Source organism: Phyllopteryx taeniolatus, chromosome 13, assembly GCF_024500385.1.
Source record: "Phyllopteryx taeniolatus isolate TA_2022b chromosome 13, UOR_Ptae_1.2, whole genome shotgun sequence".
Classification (NCBI taxonomy): Eukaryota; Metazoa; Chordata; class Actinopteri; order Syngnathiformes; family Syngnathidae; genus Phyllopteryx; species Phyllopteryx taeniolatus.
The window spans coordinates 13,627,658-13,647,211 of record NC_084514.1 but is presented as its reverse complement, the minus strand read 5'-3'; the positions used below and the strand labels follow the sequence as shown (position 1 = coordinate 13,647,211).

General features: G+C 42.0%; 1 protein-coding gene and 1 long non-coding RNA gene across 6 annotated transcripts in view; one reads left to right on the top strand and one right to left on the bottom strand.

Moving 5' to 3' along the window:
• runx3 (RUNX family transcription factor 3) overlaps positions 1–19,554 on the bottom strand; it is a 65,888-nt gene that overhangs the window by 42,171 nt on the left and 4,163 nt on the right. The window lies entirely within an intron of this gene.
• On the top strand, positions 2,010–19,213 carry LOC133487909 (uncharacterized). The gene is made up of 3 exons (XR_009791504.1): positions 2,010–2,305; positions 16,590–16,689; positions 18,150–19,213. It is a non-coding gene; the product is annotated as an uncharacterized LOC133487909 (long non-coding RNA).

Genomic DNA, 19,554 nt, shown 5'->3' with positions numbered 1-19,554 from the left:
TCCCAGAGTGGGACGGTGGGCGACTGGTTCTCATGTCTGCTTCACAGTTCTGAGGACCCGGGTTCAAATCCGGCCTCGTCTGTCTGGGTGTTTCCTCCCGCATCCCAGTGCATTTACAATTTTCCCTCAATTGCTGTTCTTATTTCTTGGTAAATCTTGGTAATATTTTACATCATCATCATCTGTTCACTCTGATACTAACACTATCTTTACTACATATTTTCCGACTCTATCTATACGTATAGAAACTGTGTATATATGTACTGCATATGTTGTTGACGTCTCCAAACGTGGCAGCTAAATAAACTGGAAGCCTGACGAATTGGGATGAGACAAACACTGGAGCAGACATTGAGCCCATCGGCCTCATGCATCTTTAATACACTCCTTACGTTCTATAAAAGGTGCAGAGTGGAGCCGAGGGCTTATTAAAGCCTCCTGAATCAATTGAGCAAAATAATGGCTGTTGGGGGACAACTCCACCTATGTTTATATTTCGGTAAATTGATTTTTAAGGGCTTAATTTTGAATGTGCTAAACATGTTGCTGTGTATCTAACATGTTATTGCGTGAATGCTTGACTCTCTGCAATTTTGCTGTTAATAGGAGAATACCATTAACTTGCTCTGCAAAACATTATAGCATGGCCATAGCTATTTGTCTCAATGAAAAACACACAAAAAAACAAAGCAAAATACTTACATTTTCTATATTATTATCTTCCTCTTTATCTGGAAAGGACAAGGATTTGAAACATCAGCAGCTGTCCAAAGGGGACCTTGTATGCCTCATTGCGCAACACAAATGATTTATTCCTTCAAATCAGCCACAACTATAATGAAAAATGAAAAAAAAAGGAATGAATAGAACCACAGTAAATAAAATAAAATATGATAATGACATATTAATATTATTGCATATTTTATTACTGAATAAAATACTAACTAACCACAACCAATAATATTAATCATAATCATGTTATTGTACTTGAAATGTTAACCAAAAGTGCCCTAGAAAGGACAAAAGCATATTGTCACTGTCAAGCTGAAACTTCCTTTGACTAAATTTGGTCATTTCATATTTTTTCCCCCCCACAAATCGATCCTATTGGTCAGACTCAGTCCCCGTGTGGGTCGGCTCAGTTTATTTTTGTGTTTTAAATTTTGTTTTGAAATTATTGACCAATCTAAAGTGTTGAATATGGCTTGCTCTTTTTGAAGATGCAATGTTAATGACTCGACGCCAGCGATATGCATATATGATTGTAATAGATAGCTGTCGTGTATGTCGTAGAAGTACGTGCAGAAATTATGTAGGCATTTTGCCTAAAACCTCTCTTAGTAGTCACACACAGTATCCAACACATTATGTGTAATTTAACCATGTCTGAATTGAATATGTGAACGGAAGGCATTTCTGGTAAATGATTATACTAGCTAGAACAGTAGCATACTATCCTACAATGCAACAGTGTTGACAGCATACAAAATTAAGCACTAAATTAAGCACTGGCAGACAGTGAACAAGGCAGTGCTGGCATGACGGTGCCACATTTCTAAATGGGCATGTGGGGTTGACATCATTGCTGTGTTTTGTGAAATGTAATTTTGTTTTTTCAAATGTTGTTGCGTAATGACCCGGATTTTCCAAACCATACAAAGTAAGTGCAATTAACAAGCATTGGAAAATGGGTTTGGATATATATATATATATATATATATACATATACATATACATATACATATATACACAGTACTGTTGAATAGTAAAAACAAATATGACGTTTCTCTTGAAATATTACTATTGATCCACATTGGAATGAATTCAAATCATGTAAAGATATTCATATAGAATACGGTAGTCCTTTACATAGTGCAGGTTTAGTGTTGTTTTATCTGCAATTAAGCTTCTAAATAAACAACCATAATCTGTATAATGAGATACCCTCCGATATTGGGCAGCCCTCATTAACCCAACCTCACCTCCCCCCTCTCAGCGTGTCACGGTGGCTCCACCCTCACATCATCCATCGGGTACACTCACCCAATGATGACAGTTAGCGGTCTGTGATGTGGTTGCTGGGCCTGTTTATTCTTTGGAAACCTACTAAAAGTAGCATTGGAGTATAAGCTCACCAAAAGGCCCCCGTGCTATTATAGGAGCACTTTGGGCAGACTTTTGATCTGGTGGGTTTGTAAATAAGGACCCGCCTTACTGCGGCCACTGCTTTTCCATCTATATTGTTTAAAGTGGGGGAAGCTATTTGGCATCAACGTTGGTTTGTAACCCGGAACTGAATATTACAGTAAGTCCAAAATTCATTTGATTCCGACTTGTGGACTTGTGCGCAACACACAGAAGATGTGTTTTAAAATGAAAATAACCCCATTTCTTTTGTGAAGGACAGAATGTATTTTTTGCAGTGTATTTATTGAGACTGTGAGAATCTATATAACTTTAACATTTAAATGACTACCATAAATACATCAAGTCCCCAATTTTTTTCAGCTGTGGTTTTTCATGCAAGCTATAATCATTTCTCATCTTTCTTTGTCTCTTTGTCTGTTTGTGTATTTGTGTGTGACACACACACGCACGCACACACACACACACACACACATGCAGTGTTTCTCCTTTGCTGGCGAGAGCTTCTGATGCAAGGACGGCAATCTGTAATCTGTAGTAATTGCATGTTGCAGAAAAACATTTTTCCGCTGTGGTAATCGCTGCAATATGTGCAGTTGTGTTGCCAAAGTGACAGCACCCCCACCTCCCTACACATAAACACCCTCACGCCACACAGGATCCTGACTCACTCTGACTTTGCCGAATGTGTCCAATGAAAATTTTGGAGTCTACTTCTCAGGATGGCCGAAAGCCAGAGAGACTAACAGAGACAAGTAACTGTTTTATTGTGACAAACTGGGGATTGGTGGGTGCACTCACACAGATAGACAGTCAGACACACACACAGACACACACACACACATACCTGCAGCACAGCCATGTTGCATTCACCTTCACCAAATGTGTACAGTTCCTGCCAGTGACAGTTTAACTGCCACGCAGCCCGAGTGCCAGGTTCCAGCTCCCACACAAAGATCAGGGGACGGATGTTTGAATGGTGCTTCACACTTGCCTTCTCACTTGAAACTTTAAACAGCTACTGTATGCCAGGGGCGATTCTAGGATCAGCATCAGCGGTTAGGGGTGCTGAGCTCCCCGCCAGGCAAGATACATTTCATTAGTTTGTACATTTCAATGTAACTTCCTTTTCACATTTATGAAAGGAAAGCATAACATTCTTTGGCAAAGTCTGTGACTAAACCATCAAATCCGATAAAGCTTATTTTGATGTTGAGTCCGGGGTTCAAATCCCGGCCCCGCCTGTGTGGAGTTTGCATGTTCTCCCCGCGCCTGCGTGGGTTTTCTCCGGGCACTCGGGTTTCATCCCACATCCCAAAGACATGCGTGGTAGGCTGATTGAGTACTCTAAATGACCCTTAGGTGTGAATGTGTATGCGGCTGGTGGTTTGTTTATATGTGCGCTGTGATTGGCTGGCGACCAATTCAGGGTGTACCCCGCCTCTCGCCCGAAGATAGCTGAGATAGGCTCCAGCTCGCCCGCGACCCGAGTGAGGAGAAGGGGAACGGGAGATGAATGAATGAATGAGTGATGTTGAGCCACTTCAAAGGAGAAATTGATTGCTTCTTTAAAACCAACATATTGTAACCCTACTCATTTTTGGGGAAAGACAACTCATTTTAATACAGCATCTCCACTTACACATGATCAATATGCATTTTTTTTCTGGAGTAAACCATCTCTCTCTGTAGTGACTACTGCTAATAACAAAAATGGAACTTGGACTTATTTTGGGGAACTTCATAAGACTTTTGTGAAGCCGGCACGGTGGGCGACTGGTTAGCACATCTGCCTCACAGTTCTGGGGACCGGGGTTCAAATCCCCTCCCCGCCTGTGTGGAGTTTGCATGTTCTCCCCGTGCCTGGGTAGGTTTTTTCCGGGTACTCCGGTTTCCTCCCACATCCCAAAAACATGCGTGGTAGGTTGATTGAAGACTCTAAATTGCCCGTAGGTGTGAATGTGAGTGTGTATGGTTGTTTGTTTGTATGTGCCCTGCGATTGGCTGGCGACCGGTTTAGGGTATACCCTGCCCCCCTCCCGAAGAGAGCTGGGATAGGCTCCAGCAGCCGTGACCCTGGTGAGGATAAGTGGTACAGAAAATGGATGGATGGACTTTTGTGAAGACAATACCGGCAATAATCTACAAGCCCAATTCCAATGAAGTTGGGACGTTGTGTTAAACATAAATAAAAACAGAATACAATGATTTGCAAATCATGTTCAACCTACATTTAATTGAATACACTACAAAGACAAGATATTTAATGTTCAAACTGATACACTTTATTGTTTTTAGCAAATAATCATTAACTTAGAATTTTATGGCTGCAACACGTTCCAAAAAAGCTGGGACCGGGTCATGTTTACCACTGTGTTCCATCATCTTTTCTTTTAACAACATTCAATAAACGTTTGGGAACTGAGGACACTAATTGAGGACTCGTACCCGCACTCTTCTACTACGAAGCCACGCTGTTGTAACACGTGCAGAATGTGGTTTGGCATTGTCTTGCTGAAATAAGCAGGGGCGTCCATGACAAAGACACTTGGATGGCAGCATATATTTCTCCAAAACCTGTATGTACCTTTCAGCGTTAATGGTGCCTTCACAGATGTGTAAGTTACCCCTGCCATTGGCACTAACACAGCCCCATACCATCACAGATGCTGGCTTTTGAACTTTGCGTCCATAACAGTCCGGATGATTCTTTTCCTATTTGGCCCGGAGGACATGACGTCCACAATTTCCAAAAACAATTTGAAATGTGGACTCGTCGGACCACAGAACACTTTTCCACTTTGCGTCAGTCCATCTTAGATGACCTCAGGCCCAAAGAAGCCGGCGGCGTTTCTGGGTGTTGTTGATAAATGGCTTTTGCTTTGCATAGTAGAGTTTCAAGTTGCACTTACGGATGTAGCGCCGAACTGGATTTACTGACATTGGTTTTCTGAAGTGTTCCTGAGCCCATGTGATGATATCCCTTACACATTGATGTCGGTTTTTGATGCAGTGCCGCCTGAGGGATCGAAGGTCACGGGCATTCAATGTTGGTTTTCAGGCTTGCCGCTTACATGCAGTGATTTCTCCAGATTCTATGAAACTTTTGATGATATTATGGACCGTAGATGATGAAATCCCTAAATTCCTTGCAATAGTATGTTGAGGAACATTGTCCTTAAACTGTTTGACTATTTTCCCACGCACTTGTTCACAAAGAGGTGAACCTCGCCCCATCTTTACTTGTGAATGACTGAGCAATTCAGGGAAGGTCCTTTTATACCCAACCATGGCACCCACCTGTTCCCAATGATCCTGTTCACCTGTGGGATGTTCCAAACAGGTATTTGATGAGCATTCCTCAACTTTCTCAGTCTTTTTTGACACCTGTCCCAGCTTTTTTGGAACATGTTGCAGCCATAAAACTCTGGGTTAATGATTATTTGCTAAAAACAATCAAGTTTATCAGTTTGAACATTAAATATCTTCTCTGTGTAGTGTATTCAATTAAATACAGGTTGAACATGATTTGCAAATCACTGTATTCTGTTTTTATTTCTGTTTAACACAACGTCCCAACTTCATTGGAATTGGGGTTGTATTAAATCCTTTCTTTGCTCCTCTCTCTCTCTCTCTCTCTGTCCTAAAAGGAGTAAAACTGTTAATGTGCTTCCAGTTAGTAAGTTATTTAGTAGCACCTGGGCTTTAAAAATATCAAAAGAGTCTAAATGACACAGTAAATAACTTCCCCTCATTTCAATTCAAACAGAGGACATTTGTGCCTTCTGTGACCACATGAAATGTTTCCTAGCTACCAAAAATAATGTCAGCTAACTCCTACGTAACAACATAAACAGTGACCTAAGGTTACATGCAACTAAAATGAGAAATGGTAACGATAAAAGTGTGGTGTTTGTATTGAGTGGTAGAAGTTAAGAAATGTTCCACATATCCTTAAGCCTACCTGGCTTTCGTCACTGTTTGGATATCACGACAAGGCAGCGTATTGCTCTGTGTAGATAGCACGCTCAGAGTCCGGTCAGCAAGCGGTGGGAAGGATTGGGTGGAATAAACCACTTTTGAGGTGTGGGTCCTACTGTATTTTTGTTGTTAAAATGTTAGGTCTCAACCAAGTACTGTATGTTTTTTTTGGTACTTTTCTAGTTTGTTTAAAAAGAACATACGCACAAAAAAATGAATTCATTCATTCATCTAGGGGGCGTTTGAGCCCCCCCACACAAATGGGCTCGAGACACCTACAGTACGCTACTACTATGACACAAAAAAAACCAGGTGATCATTATAACGTACCTCGTCTTATACAAGTATCACTCCTTTTTCATGTTTTTTTCCCTTGGAGAAGTGGGTCATATTTGTCAAAGTTCCTCATGATTAGTGGAAGTTGAAGCCACATGAAATGGAACACAAGCACTGAGAGTCCGCGGCTGAACTATTGCATGTATTCATTATCGAGCCATCGCCTCCTTTCGCACCACTTTGACACCTGTCAAAATGTTTCATATTTGAGGGCATCACTGACTTGAATTGACACTTGGGTTCAGTGGTGGCGGGGGGGACTATAATCCAGGTTGACCTTTAAACATCACACTGGCTCGGCAAATAACCCTATTAACAGCCGCATCATCACCCTGTGCCTCAACAGCAAGCCGCCAAATGATATCACTGTGGACAAAGTGTTGAGACAACTGGTCATTACACCATTACATCAACAGGAAGAGGAAATCCAAGTAAATCTAGAGTAGGTTCCCCTCTAGCTAGGACAGCTTCCACTCTACTGAGAAAACTTTCTACAAGATTTTGAAGTGTGTCTGTTGAGGCACTGATGATGGACCTGAGGGGGCGCATGATTCAAAGCCTCTTTTCTAGTTCGTTCCAAATTTGTTTTATTAGGATAGGGTCATGACTGACAAATTCTTACTAAAAGTCATGCTGGAACAGAAATCGGCCTACATCAACTGTTCCCACAAAGCTGAAAGCCCATATAAGCAATTGTCCAAAATGTCATCGTTCATCAATTAAGATGAGTGTCTTGTCAATTTGTCCATAAAGCATATAAGTATGTGGAAATAAACAGTAACTTCCATCAGCACAAAACCACACACATGCACGCAGGTACACACGCACGCACACACACACACACACACACACACACCTAGCCTACTGATCAGTAATGCTCAGAGACATTTATAGACACACAGTCATAGACACCAAGATTGCAACCAGACTGCGTGTGCAAAGCTTTTCCTCTCTGGGCTGCTGTAGCCATCCAACCTCCCAGCAGTTGAACTTTCCTGTCTCTAATGGAGTCTTTCTGTCAGATCAAACAGCTCTCACTGACGAGGAGAGGAGACAGATCGCAGTGCTGGAAGCCATTCAGTCTGACAACCCAAACACATTTGACTGGCAACGCAGCCTGCCTCCACTCTCCTAACGCTAGAGATTCCACACAAATGTAGTTATGCCACTAGAAAGGGGAAGAGGGGTGGGTGGGTGGGGGGGGGGCACAAAGACAAGGCCTTCATAGCTCAGTCTTTCCTTGAATGAAATCGCATGTGAGCCGAATATTAGGAAGTGCGCTGGGCTTTCAGCAACCACCAAGTCATTAAAATGGAGTCTGTAAACCACATTTCTACCAGCAGACAATGCCCCTTTGTGCTTGGCCTCCCCTTGCTGGAGGAAAAGCTTAAAAAGCAAAGATAAGAGAAGGAAGATGCACAGACCAGTTAAAAAAAAAGACAGATGAGTTGAAAATGAGTTGATATTTGATTTTTGGTCAATGGAGTGAATGTCAGTCAAGGTATTTCCTTTTGGCTCTTGTAGATATTCGACTGCTCATGAAATTCCGCTTTTTATTCCTGCCTTTGAGAATAAGCCCCATGTTTCTGAGGTTGCGGGACGTGAAGGTCCGTCCACCTGTAACCTCAAAATTCAGTACAAGAGCTGTGTTACTGAGTCACTGATGGTGTAATAGTACAGTCGCCTGACTTCGGTGCGGGTAGTGTGGGTTCAGTTCCCACTCAGTGATGGTGTGAATGGTTGTCTGTGTCTGTATGTTCCCTGCAACTGACTGGAGACCAGTTCAGGGTGTTGTCTGCCTTTTGCCCGAAGTCAGCTGGGATAGGCTCCACCGCCCGTGACCTTGTACGGGATAAGCGGTATTGAGAATGGATGGATGGAGCATTATTAAATCATCTTTTTAAAATGATTGATTTGGATGTTGGCATAGACATTACACACCTGATATCAACACTAGAATTATAAATATTAATACATACAAATTGAGAATATCTGTTAAAAATATGAATGATATATGTAAATAGAAAGATAATAATGCTCAGTTCTGACTTGACATTATCAAGAGGTGATGATTTGACAAAATTATTTTATTGTGGTTACGGTCTAATACTTTGCCACTCTGGTGTAGTGGAGACGGTAACAAACCATAAACACCTTTCAATGTGATGCAGTGCGGTTCTACACTGCTGCAAACTACAAGCACAATAATGGCCAGATTGTTAAGTGAACACCTTTCTGACTTTGTCAATCACAATTCAATTTGTAAAGGCGTAATTGGGTATTGTTCTTGTATTTCCAACATTTCACCGATCGTCATCGGTGTCTGTCCCTTTCAGCCCCATACATTAGTGTTACAGGGTCATTCTAGGCTCTGTCAGACTCATTCAAGTACAAAAGGACTTCAAAGGGCCCCACAAATGTTGAATTTGCATTAATTTCCCTCTTCAGAGGGGTTCTGCTTCCCGAGCGCCATCTGACTCACCGCAGAATCCATCCAGATTCCAGCAGCAAGCCCGATGCTAGTTTCCTGACAAATGTCCATGCCACTTTTCTCTGCAGACCCGAGACAACTCTTGGAAAGTTCTTGGCAGGCCCGCTGGGCTTTTAATTGTAAGGAAACAAAGGCGTGGCGACTCTCAGCCTGCATGTCAAGGAGCTCCAGAGCCCACTTGTACACATGATACTGTCATGCTTCACAAAAGTAATATTTGGCAGCAAAAGATGATTGTCAGTTATTCCAGTTGACTTCTAAATGAAATCTAATAAGGAAAATGAACCATCTCCACATGTCACAGAGTTTTTTTTTTTTTTTTTTCCTGCAGTGAGAACAAAGAGCGACAGCCTAGCATGCACCAGTTAAACTTACAACTCTGGGCTCCATTCCCAGACCTGCACCCACCCAATGGAATACCTCCTTTTAAAATTGCAATAGCCATGGACCTGACTTGATTGGATTCCAGGAAACCACCCATGTGTCCGAAGTGACTAAATGTTTCCTCTCATCATCTCCATCGCTAATCAGCCGTGGCGTTCCCTGTGTCCCGTTAGCACCCAGGCCACATGGAGCTAAAACATGGTGAGGGCAGGACTTTCCCTCTTTAAAGCAGAGCCTGAGGCATCCATATGAGGCTTTGCTGGGACTGCTCGCTAATCCTCTGATTGCAGTGTTTAGGCCAGCTCCCTGCTGCTCCACGTCAAGGCGGCCACAGCTAACGAAAAGCTAATGACACGACGATGACAAGGAGCGTTTGTAAATCCAATCAGTAGCATGGAGTCTGGCTGCCTGGTGATTAGGTTGATCAAACTGTGCTGACTGAACGACTGGTCCACTATGCGCCTCTTATGTCATCACGCTGATTAAAGAGTCCGTCGGTCTCTCTCACACAAACGTCTTTCTGCCAGGTTGGCAGTGCCTCCAGACAGTTGTCATGTTTCTAAGTGGTAGACAAATGGTACTTGTCACTTTTCAATTCAAAATTAGCAAAACAGTTCAATTTGACTTCCTGACGCACACAATGGACTCACGATATAATAGCTTGGATTACATTCAATTGAAGATGGGCCTCTGCCAACCCCTAACAATGTCAAATAGTGATAAACACTGTGCATAAATTACAATATAGTTTGATTTTTTGTGGGTTTTCCCCTCCGCCCCCCCCCCCAAAAAAAAATTTCAGCAAATCATGTCCTACCTTTGGGCACACATCTGTTTGGGTACCAGTCTCAGTAGGTCATGGTTTGTTTGTATATGGTGGAGTTTGACATAACGGATGCCATAGATTGGTTGACCGAGACCTGTCACTTCCCCGTTTTAATGGACTGCAATAATTGAAGGTACTGAACAAAAGGTGTCATTTGAAAATATGGCAGATATAGGGGATCGCTGCTCACGTTTGCTGTTGCGGCGTTTAACATCAGTCATTTGTTTCACTTGTTTGATGTCACACTGGAAACGTTAGCACGATTTAAATATTTCAAATGTACCTTGGCAAGTAACATGCTCAAAGGGTATCTTAGTGTTATGTAATGGCTAAAATGAAGTGTGGGAAAACAATTCATTTTTTGTTGGTGATAAGTTTGTGCACCTTGAATAAATTATGAAGCAAAAATGATGGTGAGGAATTTCTATCAGACTAAAAAATAAATAAATAAACAAATTCATACAAAAATAGGCTAGCACATATTTCGACAGTATAATATATCCCGTCCAAGAAAAGGATGAAGCTTTCGACTACTGCTGCATACTGGAGTCAAGTCATTGGTCACTTTAAACAATATGTGCTGACTGAAAGTTGTTAAAATTAATATCTTAAGTTGAAAGAAAAGAACTTACATGCATAAAATATAGCAGTTCAATGCTGTTGGAGAGTGGGTCGAGATTAGTCTGGAGTGAATTGCTGCAACCCCTTAAAAACTTTTGCATATATAAGAGTAACTGCTTACTGTACACTGTAGTCAGATATATTTGATCTAAGCAGAAGACACACATTTGTAACATAAAGAGGGAAGTCAGTCAGAGTTTTGGGTTAAGACTTCTGATGTTTTGTTCGCACCGTGTGGGTAATGCTGACGGACTGACACATGAGCAGACCATATGTTTGTCCTGACTAGCCATTACGGTTAGGTCAGACAGTATTTAGAAAAGGGCCAAAACGTTACAGTCATCATGTTGACATGCGCCTCCCAGACTCAGCATAAGGAAAGAAATCCAGGCTGTGGGTATTCGCTGTATATGAGGACATTTACCATATAGGTGCTTGTGACTGCTGTGACCACGAGACAAGCACATAAAGCAGACGACATGACCTCACAATACTAGACAGACATTGGAGAAGAACTTGTGTCGCACAGCTCACGAGGAATCCCTTACATCGTGTCTTTGACTGAACAAAAAATGAATAAGTGATAAAGCACCAGCTGGCTAGAATTAACTTTAGGGAAAAACCATACAGGGATCAATCATTAGTTTCAAATAGATCAGATCAAACGTTCAAATCTAAAACACAAAAAGCACAAAACTGTCAAAACATTTCTGTTTGTGACGGGTAATGTGCTGACAAAAAGCAAACAAACGTCCTACGATGAACTGATCTCAGCTACCTCAAGCAGGATTGATTGGACTTTATTTAAGTTGACATAGGTAGTAACAATAATAATAATAATAATAATAATAACATCCCCAGTGTCCACAAAACACTTCCTGATTTAAAACTGATATATGATGTAACTTCATTTAAAAAATATTTCACACTTAATATCTACAGATGCATGATTTCATACTGTTCCATGTAGTAAAGGGAAGCATTAGCGCAAATATCGATTCTGTAGTCTATCTCTATCCACTCTCTGCAGCATATTCGGAGTGATCATGCGTAATGCTTCAGTCGAACAAATTTTCAGCTCATGGGGATAAGTATAAAGAAATCCAGTTGCAGTGTTGACATTGGAGGCCACTTGCAGTTTTTCAGGCGCTTATTGAGAAATCTGACAGCGAGATGCACCGTTTTGCTGAAGAAGGTAGTCACCAACATCAACAGAGGTGGACACATCAAGTTGATTAGCAACTCCAGGTAATGTTGACCAGTAACAGTTAATCCAAAGAAGTTTCAAAGAAGAAGAGGCCATACAGTGTATTGAGGTATTATGGGCCATAGGATTAAATAAAACAAATATTGTTGAATCAATGGATTCCATCTTTGTCAATATACTGTATTTGAATTGGTTTAGATATCACAACGTCAAGAAATCAGAGAGTCTTTTTATGGACACCCTGTAAAATATCCATTCTTCCATTTTCTACACCGCTTATCCTCACTAGGGTTGCGGGTATGCTGGGGCCTATCTCAGCTACCTGCGGGCGAGAAGCAGGGTACACCCGAACTGGTTGCCAGCCAATCGCAACAGCAAAAAAAACATTCGCACCTACGGGCTATTTAGAGTCTTTCATCAACCTATCGTGCATGTTTTTGAGATGTGAGAGGAAACCGGAGTACCCGGAGAAAACCCACGCAGACACGGGGAGAACATGCAAACTCCACACAGGTGAAACCGGATTTGAACCTGGTTCCTCAGAACTGTGAGGCAGATGTGCTAACCGGTCAGCCACCGCGCCGTACCGTACCCATTTATCTCACAAATCAAACTCAAATACCTTCAAGGTCTCCCAGACAGGATCTTATAAAACTCTTACAACAATCCATCCATCCATCCATCCATTCTCTACCGCTTATCCGGGTCGGGTCGCGGGGGCAGTAGCTTCAGCAGGGACGCCCAGACTTCCCTCTCCCCAGCCACTTCATCCAGCTCTTCCGGGGGGATCCCGAGGCGTTCCCAGGCCAGCCGAAGGATGTAGTCTCTCCAGCGTGTCCTGGGTCGTCCCTGGGGTCTCCTCCCGGTGGGACATGCCCGGAACACTTCACCAGGGAGGCGTCCGGGAGGCATCCGAATCAGATGCCCCAGCCACCTCATCTGGCTCCTCTCAATGCGGAGGAGCAGCGGCTCTACTCTGAGATCCTCCCGGATGACCGAGCTTCTCACCCTCTCTCTAAGGGAGAGCCCGGACACCCTGCGGAGGAAACTCATTTCGGCCGCTTGTATCCGGGATCTTGTTCTTTCGGTCACGACCCACAGCTGATGACCATAGGTGAGGGTAGGAACGAAGATCGACCGGTAAATTGAGAGCTTCGCCTTTCGGCTTAGCTCTTTCTTACTTTCTTACAACAATCCATGTACTCCAATACATTATTGCACAGCATTGTAATTATATACTGTAGAGAGTAGTGACCCCACAGTTGTGTTCTGTAAATAGGTGTTAAGAGTTTTACAAGTTCTGACTGTCTGCGAGGCCATGAAAGTATCTGAATGTGATTGGATGAGCGCGTGTCTGAATGTGATTGGACGAACGAGTCATGGGGCGGGGCCAGTGCAACTAGTGGTTTTGTGTTTGGAGACGAACGACCACACAGGGAGTTGACAACTGAAAAAAATACCAATGACGTCATTGATTAATCGATGTCGACTTGACTATCGTCGGTATAAAAAAGTCGTTCAAGTCCTAATCTTAACAGGCTCAAGCCCATCAACCTAAGTAATGCGTGAGTCAGACATGAGTCAGTGGTCATCGTCGGTAAAAATGTCTACTGAAGCAAAACTTTGTCCATTTCAAGTTGCAGTAAAGCTCCATATTCCATACAAATACTGTAAGTAATGGTGTTATATACTGTAGCTAATAGCACAAGGTACATTTTTGTTTTATTGAGATGTGGTACAGTCATGTGGTTGTAGGCGAAGGGTTCGAAACAAACCTTGACAAATTAAGAGAATGACAAATGTGAAAAAATGAATACATCATTAAAAAAGACTTCTCATTGATTTGGGGGATTCTGTTGCACAAGGAACAAGCTAATGAAAAGTCCTGTCTACTTTCGGAAAGATTAACAGCTTGTAAGTGAGACAAATCGACCTCTAAGAGATGATTCATTGAGTCAGACGTCAGGAGTCATCTGGTATAGTGGTTGATTTTTAGAAACCAAGTGATGATGTCAAGATTTTCATACAATAGTCAAATAATGCAGTCTTCCTGAACTCGTTCCTGAATGGTTCAACAACAAAAAAGTAAAAATCACAATGTACATTTGTGTTTGTGATCGGAAATAAAACTCAATCTTTATTCCCCTGATGATGACGTTATTCTACATCCACTCATGAGAATTTTGTAAAAGTTAAATTTTGGTACTATAGTATAACATTTTTAACTGGACTATATTTCAGTTATTGCAACAGTGACACATTGCAAACCATTTCCTGTTGCAAATCCCTTCACAAATATGGTGGACACGTAATGCCGAAAGCATTATTATTAATTATTATTGTTATTATTATTATCAAAATCAAAATATTGCTGTGAAAATGTCATACTTTGTCACAGTCTATTCATTTCTAGCTTATTGTTTTTCATTCTATTAATTAATGAATACATCCATCCGTCCATCCATTTTCTACACCGCTGAGCCTCACTAGGGTCGCGGGTATGCTGGAGCCAATCCCAGCTAACTGTGGGCAGAAGGCGGGGTACACCCTGAACTGGTTGCCAGCCAATCGCAGGACACATACAAACAAACAACCATTGGCACTCACATTCACACCTACGGGCAATTTGGAGTCTTCTTCAACCTATCATGCATTATTTTGGCATGTGGGTGGAAGCCGGAGTATCCGGAGAAAACCCACGCAGGCACGGGGAGAACATGCAAACTCCACACAGGTGAGGCTGGATTTGAACCTGGTTCCTCAGAACTGTGAGGCGGATGTGCTAACCAGTTGGTCACCATGCCACCCTTAATAAATACATATATTTGAAAAATAACAATCAATAAAAGATATTTTTAACGCAAACTAAAATAATGAACATCTTCTCCTTGTTAACTTTACCTTTCAAATATTACTAATGCAAAATGTTAGTAAAAAAAAAAATCCATATCTTGTCACTTAATTATTCCTAATTAAAACAAAAAAAAGCTATTCATGTTGCACTTAAATTTCAGTGAAACAGTTACTGTTCAGCTACAGTATAACATTCATTCATTCATCTTCCGTTCCACTTATCCTCACTAGGGTCACGGGCGTGCCGGAGCCTATCCCAGCTATCTTCGGGCGAGAGGCGGGGTACACCATGAACTGGTCGCCAGCCAATCGCAGGGCACATATAAACAAACAACCATTCACACACACATTCACACCTAAGGGCAATTTACAACCTACCACGCATGTTTTCGGGATGTGGGAGGAAACCGGAGTACCCGGAGAAAACCCACCCGAGCAAAGGGAGAACATGCAAACTCCACACAGGCGGGGAGGGGATTTGAACCCCGGTCCCCAGAACTGTGAGGCAGATGTGCAACCAGTCTTCCTCCGTGCCTACACTATAACAATGCAACTATAAAATTCTGAACTTCGGCAATATAAGCATTACTGCAACCATCGATAAGACCTGGCGCATCTACCCCCTATAAGAGTTTTTAAATTAACAGTCAGCTTTTTACTTTCTCTGAATTGCATTGCTTTTTGTACTAAGGCAAAGTACATTCCTGCAACATTAGAGTTCCTGCCACAAACATGCTATGCTGAAAAAACAATCTGTTCTTCCATCTAAGAGGCTGAAAGTATTGTATAGATAAACTTTCAGATTTGGATGCGTAGAGCTGAAGCCGTTTCACCCCATACTAGACATAGACACTCCAATTAAAATGACCTGACCTTGAGCTTTATACTATGCAGGAATTCATGTTGATTATAGTGACTCAACTTTACAAAAACACATTCTTCTCTGTCAGGGAAATCTTTACAGCATGAATCTTTATCGGATTGGCATCAAGGAATGTTGCTCCGTGGTTGCTTGCAGACCACCAGAAAATTGTATTTACTACTACACTTAACACAACTCGAACCTTGACCCACGCAAGGCTCAACATGGTGGTTTGAGCCAAAAGTGTGGAAGGGTGGAGGCAGCTTTAACATTAGTCAACCACATAATCAGAGCGCCCCTCTGTACTCTCTGCATGGAAGACATCTAACTAGCAAACACTAAAAGTGTTCCCCATAACGTTGTGTTGACAGACAGTGAAAACGGCGAGACAGACCAAAAAGTAAATAAGTACCTCCAAAACGTTTACAGACATAATCAAGTCCAGAATGTTTCTTCTATCCAATATGCCTTCAGACTTTTATAAATAGATATTATACCCAGCTAAATTGGAGACAGAATCTTGCTTCTCTGTAGCTGACATGAGTTTTCTATTATTTGCTTTCACTTTAGAATATTGAAACTGTTAATATCTAGTTACAAATTTCAGCTTGCTTAGCTTGGCATCTAGCGGGGGCCTCACACTCAGCGAGGCTTTCAAGAGCCTCCAATCAAGCCCATTTATTTTTGTCAGAGAAATCATCTTAATCAAATTGTTATTATATTTTTGCCATATGCCTACTACAGTATATCATCTTGAAAATGCAGTCCTTTTTTCCAGTACAGTTTCAGTGTGTCACTGGTTCTTTACTTTGGAATGTATCCACTGTGAGTGATTGACATGCATTTAAACTGTCATTTTATAACACTGTATGTGTCTACTCAGGTTTTTCAACTCCCCAAAACAAACCGGATCAGCCCTCACAATCCTTCAAAATAACCCTGTCACGACTGTAGTGAGGCAGGGTTCATTTCTCACACATACTGTAAGTACCCGCTTCCATTTGTACAGTGCAATAAGCCAAATGCATAGAACCATTCCCACCCTAAGAAACCTAAGCATTTTTACTCTGCCACGAAGGGAGATGGCTCCCAAGACTGTAACACTCCAAAGTGAACTCCCGTATAAAAAAGGGTGAAAAAAATAAAGAAGACTTGACCAGTGCTATAATAACAAGTTATACGCACTGAAATTCTTTTAAAACTCATTCACTCAAAATTGGATTTCAAATTCCATCGGAAAGCAATCGGCGCAATTAGCTCCAAAATTGATTGATTGATCAACTGATTGCTTTATTGGATATAAACTTGTAACAGAAAAGATAACAGAAGAAAAAAAGAAAGGGGACCAGCAATAACTTTCATCCACAATCATTTTCAAAAGAACTAAAAAGAAGTAAAAAAAAAAGAATCTAGTTCCACCCTTTGTTCTCTATATAATTTTGACTTATATCATATTAGGTTACATTATACATATACATTGAAGATAATTGTTGAAAACAAATACTGAGAACTCTGTAGTACTTAATTGTGTAACGTTAAACTGTTTTTCACCCTTTCAGTTTTCCTGATTTTTTTGGGGACGCCAAGTTATGAATTGGGTGCCCGATATGATTCGCCGCTCCCTCAGTTGTATAAAAATTGAGCACCTTCGTTCGCAACAGCAGTTATCTGATGCATCTTCCCTTCAGATTGTCTGCTGGCATGGCCACTTTAGAGTGCCTCGTTGTTGGCCGTCAGGGTGCGCACGTCACGGTGTGAAAGGCGGAAGCGCTAGGAGATGAAACGAAAGGGAGATGAAAAAAAGTCCGATTTGACACCTAGTGTGTGGACCGGGTCTTCAAGCTGGTGTGGTTGCTTTTAGAGCGCCTCATGTTCAGCTATGAGTGCACACAAGCCGCGGTGAGAAAGGTGGAAACATGAGGAGGAGAAAAGAAGGGGAGAAAAAAAAAGCCCTAACTGACGGGGTTCGCGCTAGTGTGGCCGCTTTAGAGCGCCTCGTTGTTGGGGCTGAGTGAGTGCACGACATAGAGAGGAAGGTGGATGTTTAAAAAGTCTGCCTTAGCACCCAGCGTGCGGACCGAGGATTCTGTCTGGTGTGGTCGCTTAAGAGCGCCTCGTTGTCTCAGGGTGCATGGAAAAGCCCCACGACGACCCGGTGAGATGTACTCCAGCCACTTGGAGGCTTTAAGTGGATATATTTTTTGCAGCTCACACATATAGTTATGTGTAGACATAAGAAAGATAAAAAAATTTTTGGGTTGTAGAATCATTTGATTGACAGTTGGTGGTTTCAGCACATTGAGTGGACACGCCCACAACAACTGAGACCGGACAAAAAGGCTTGATTTTTCATGATTTTGAAGCCTCATTTTATATACGTGGTGATTTTTTTTAAATCATTCAAATTTGACAAGATCATTAATAACACTCTTCTCTTTTGTAGTGACTATGGCCCGGTTGCCACTGCAACACCCCCCCAACGCCCCCCCCAACAATTTGATAATCTGCATTCTTCCAAGCTGCCCCGCTGTGCAAGACGACCACAAGGATGCCTAATTTATCTCACCCGGACCTTAAACTAATTAACAGCTCCACGACAAGTCTGGGTTCCAGTCATCAAAGACTACTCTTTTTCTTTCGAACTGATAGAGCGACCATAAGGTTGGACCCTCTCAACCACTGGGAACATTGCTGGAACGCAGACGACACCCGCTAGCGGTTGAGAGTTACTGCAAACCTGTGGACTCGCATTCGAAGTTTCTTTAACTGTTTTGATATTTTACAAACTCTGCAGAAATATTCAAAATGTATGCCTTGGTGTCTGGGTCATAGCTTCGGCTTTACAGGTCCAGCTGCGAGACTTAGAGAACTGTTTGTCATGATTTGAAGTCAAACAGTACGAAATGTTGTATTGAACAATAAGCAGTTGATCTGCCAAGATTAAAGTTGAAACAATCATTCTATATGCTTGATCTATGAGAAAGAGTACAAAGTTGGGAGTATTTTATATTAATATATGATTTTTACACCATTTTTATGGCTAAATTGTAGACCAAAATTCAAGTCGATGGGCGTGGTCTTCTCCAGTTTCCCCCGTCTCCTAGACACGCCTCCTGGGTATTTAACCTTTGACTCCCGCCTCTTCTCGGGCTCTTTTGTCTTGCTTCTTGGCTCGTCCTGACTAAACTCCGATCCACTTTGGGGGCTGGCCGCAGCCAACCCCCCCCTTCCCCTTTGTTTGTTCGAACACGCGGTTCTGCCAACGTGAACCTGGGATGCAAACTTGGCTTTCCGGCCTACGTGGGTCACCGCTAGGCAATCAGAGCAACTGCTACTAAAAAAGTACCCTGTACGCTCCAAACCAAGTGTGAACACTCAGAAGTTGCTAGCGGGTCTCTCAAAAGGCAGGAAGAGCTACGGTCGTATTCTCGCACCGAGAGCATGATGAAAAACTTCCCTTTTTCTTCTCCTGCCTTTTTGTTTTATTTTTGTGCATCTTCTTCTTCAACCAAACTTGCTTCGTTTTCTTCCAGAGATGCGTGGAAGAAAGACCATCCCCAAATACCAGCTGATCTACGGTTGTGAGTAGCACAACTATCGTTGCCAGAATGTACAAAATTAGTGCCTAATAATTTTGGGGAAAATGCCAGCTTCAACCAAATACCAACTTTGCTCTCTCTCGCTATGATTCACTCATTTCACGCTCACATTTTAATTTTTAGCCCAGCAACACACGATGTCCTATTTCCGTTTTCATCAATTTTTCTTTCTTTCACCAGTTTGTCTGTCCTTTGTTCTGGAGTTATATCCCTCCATATTGTTTCCCTGTAGATTTCCCTTTAGATATA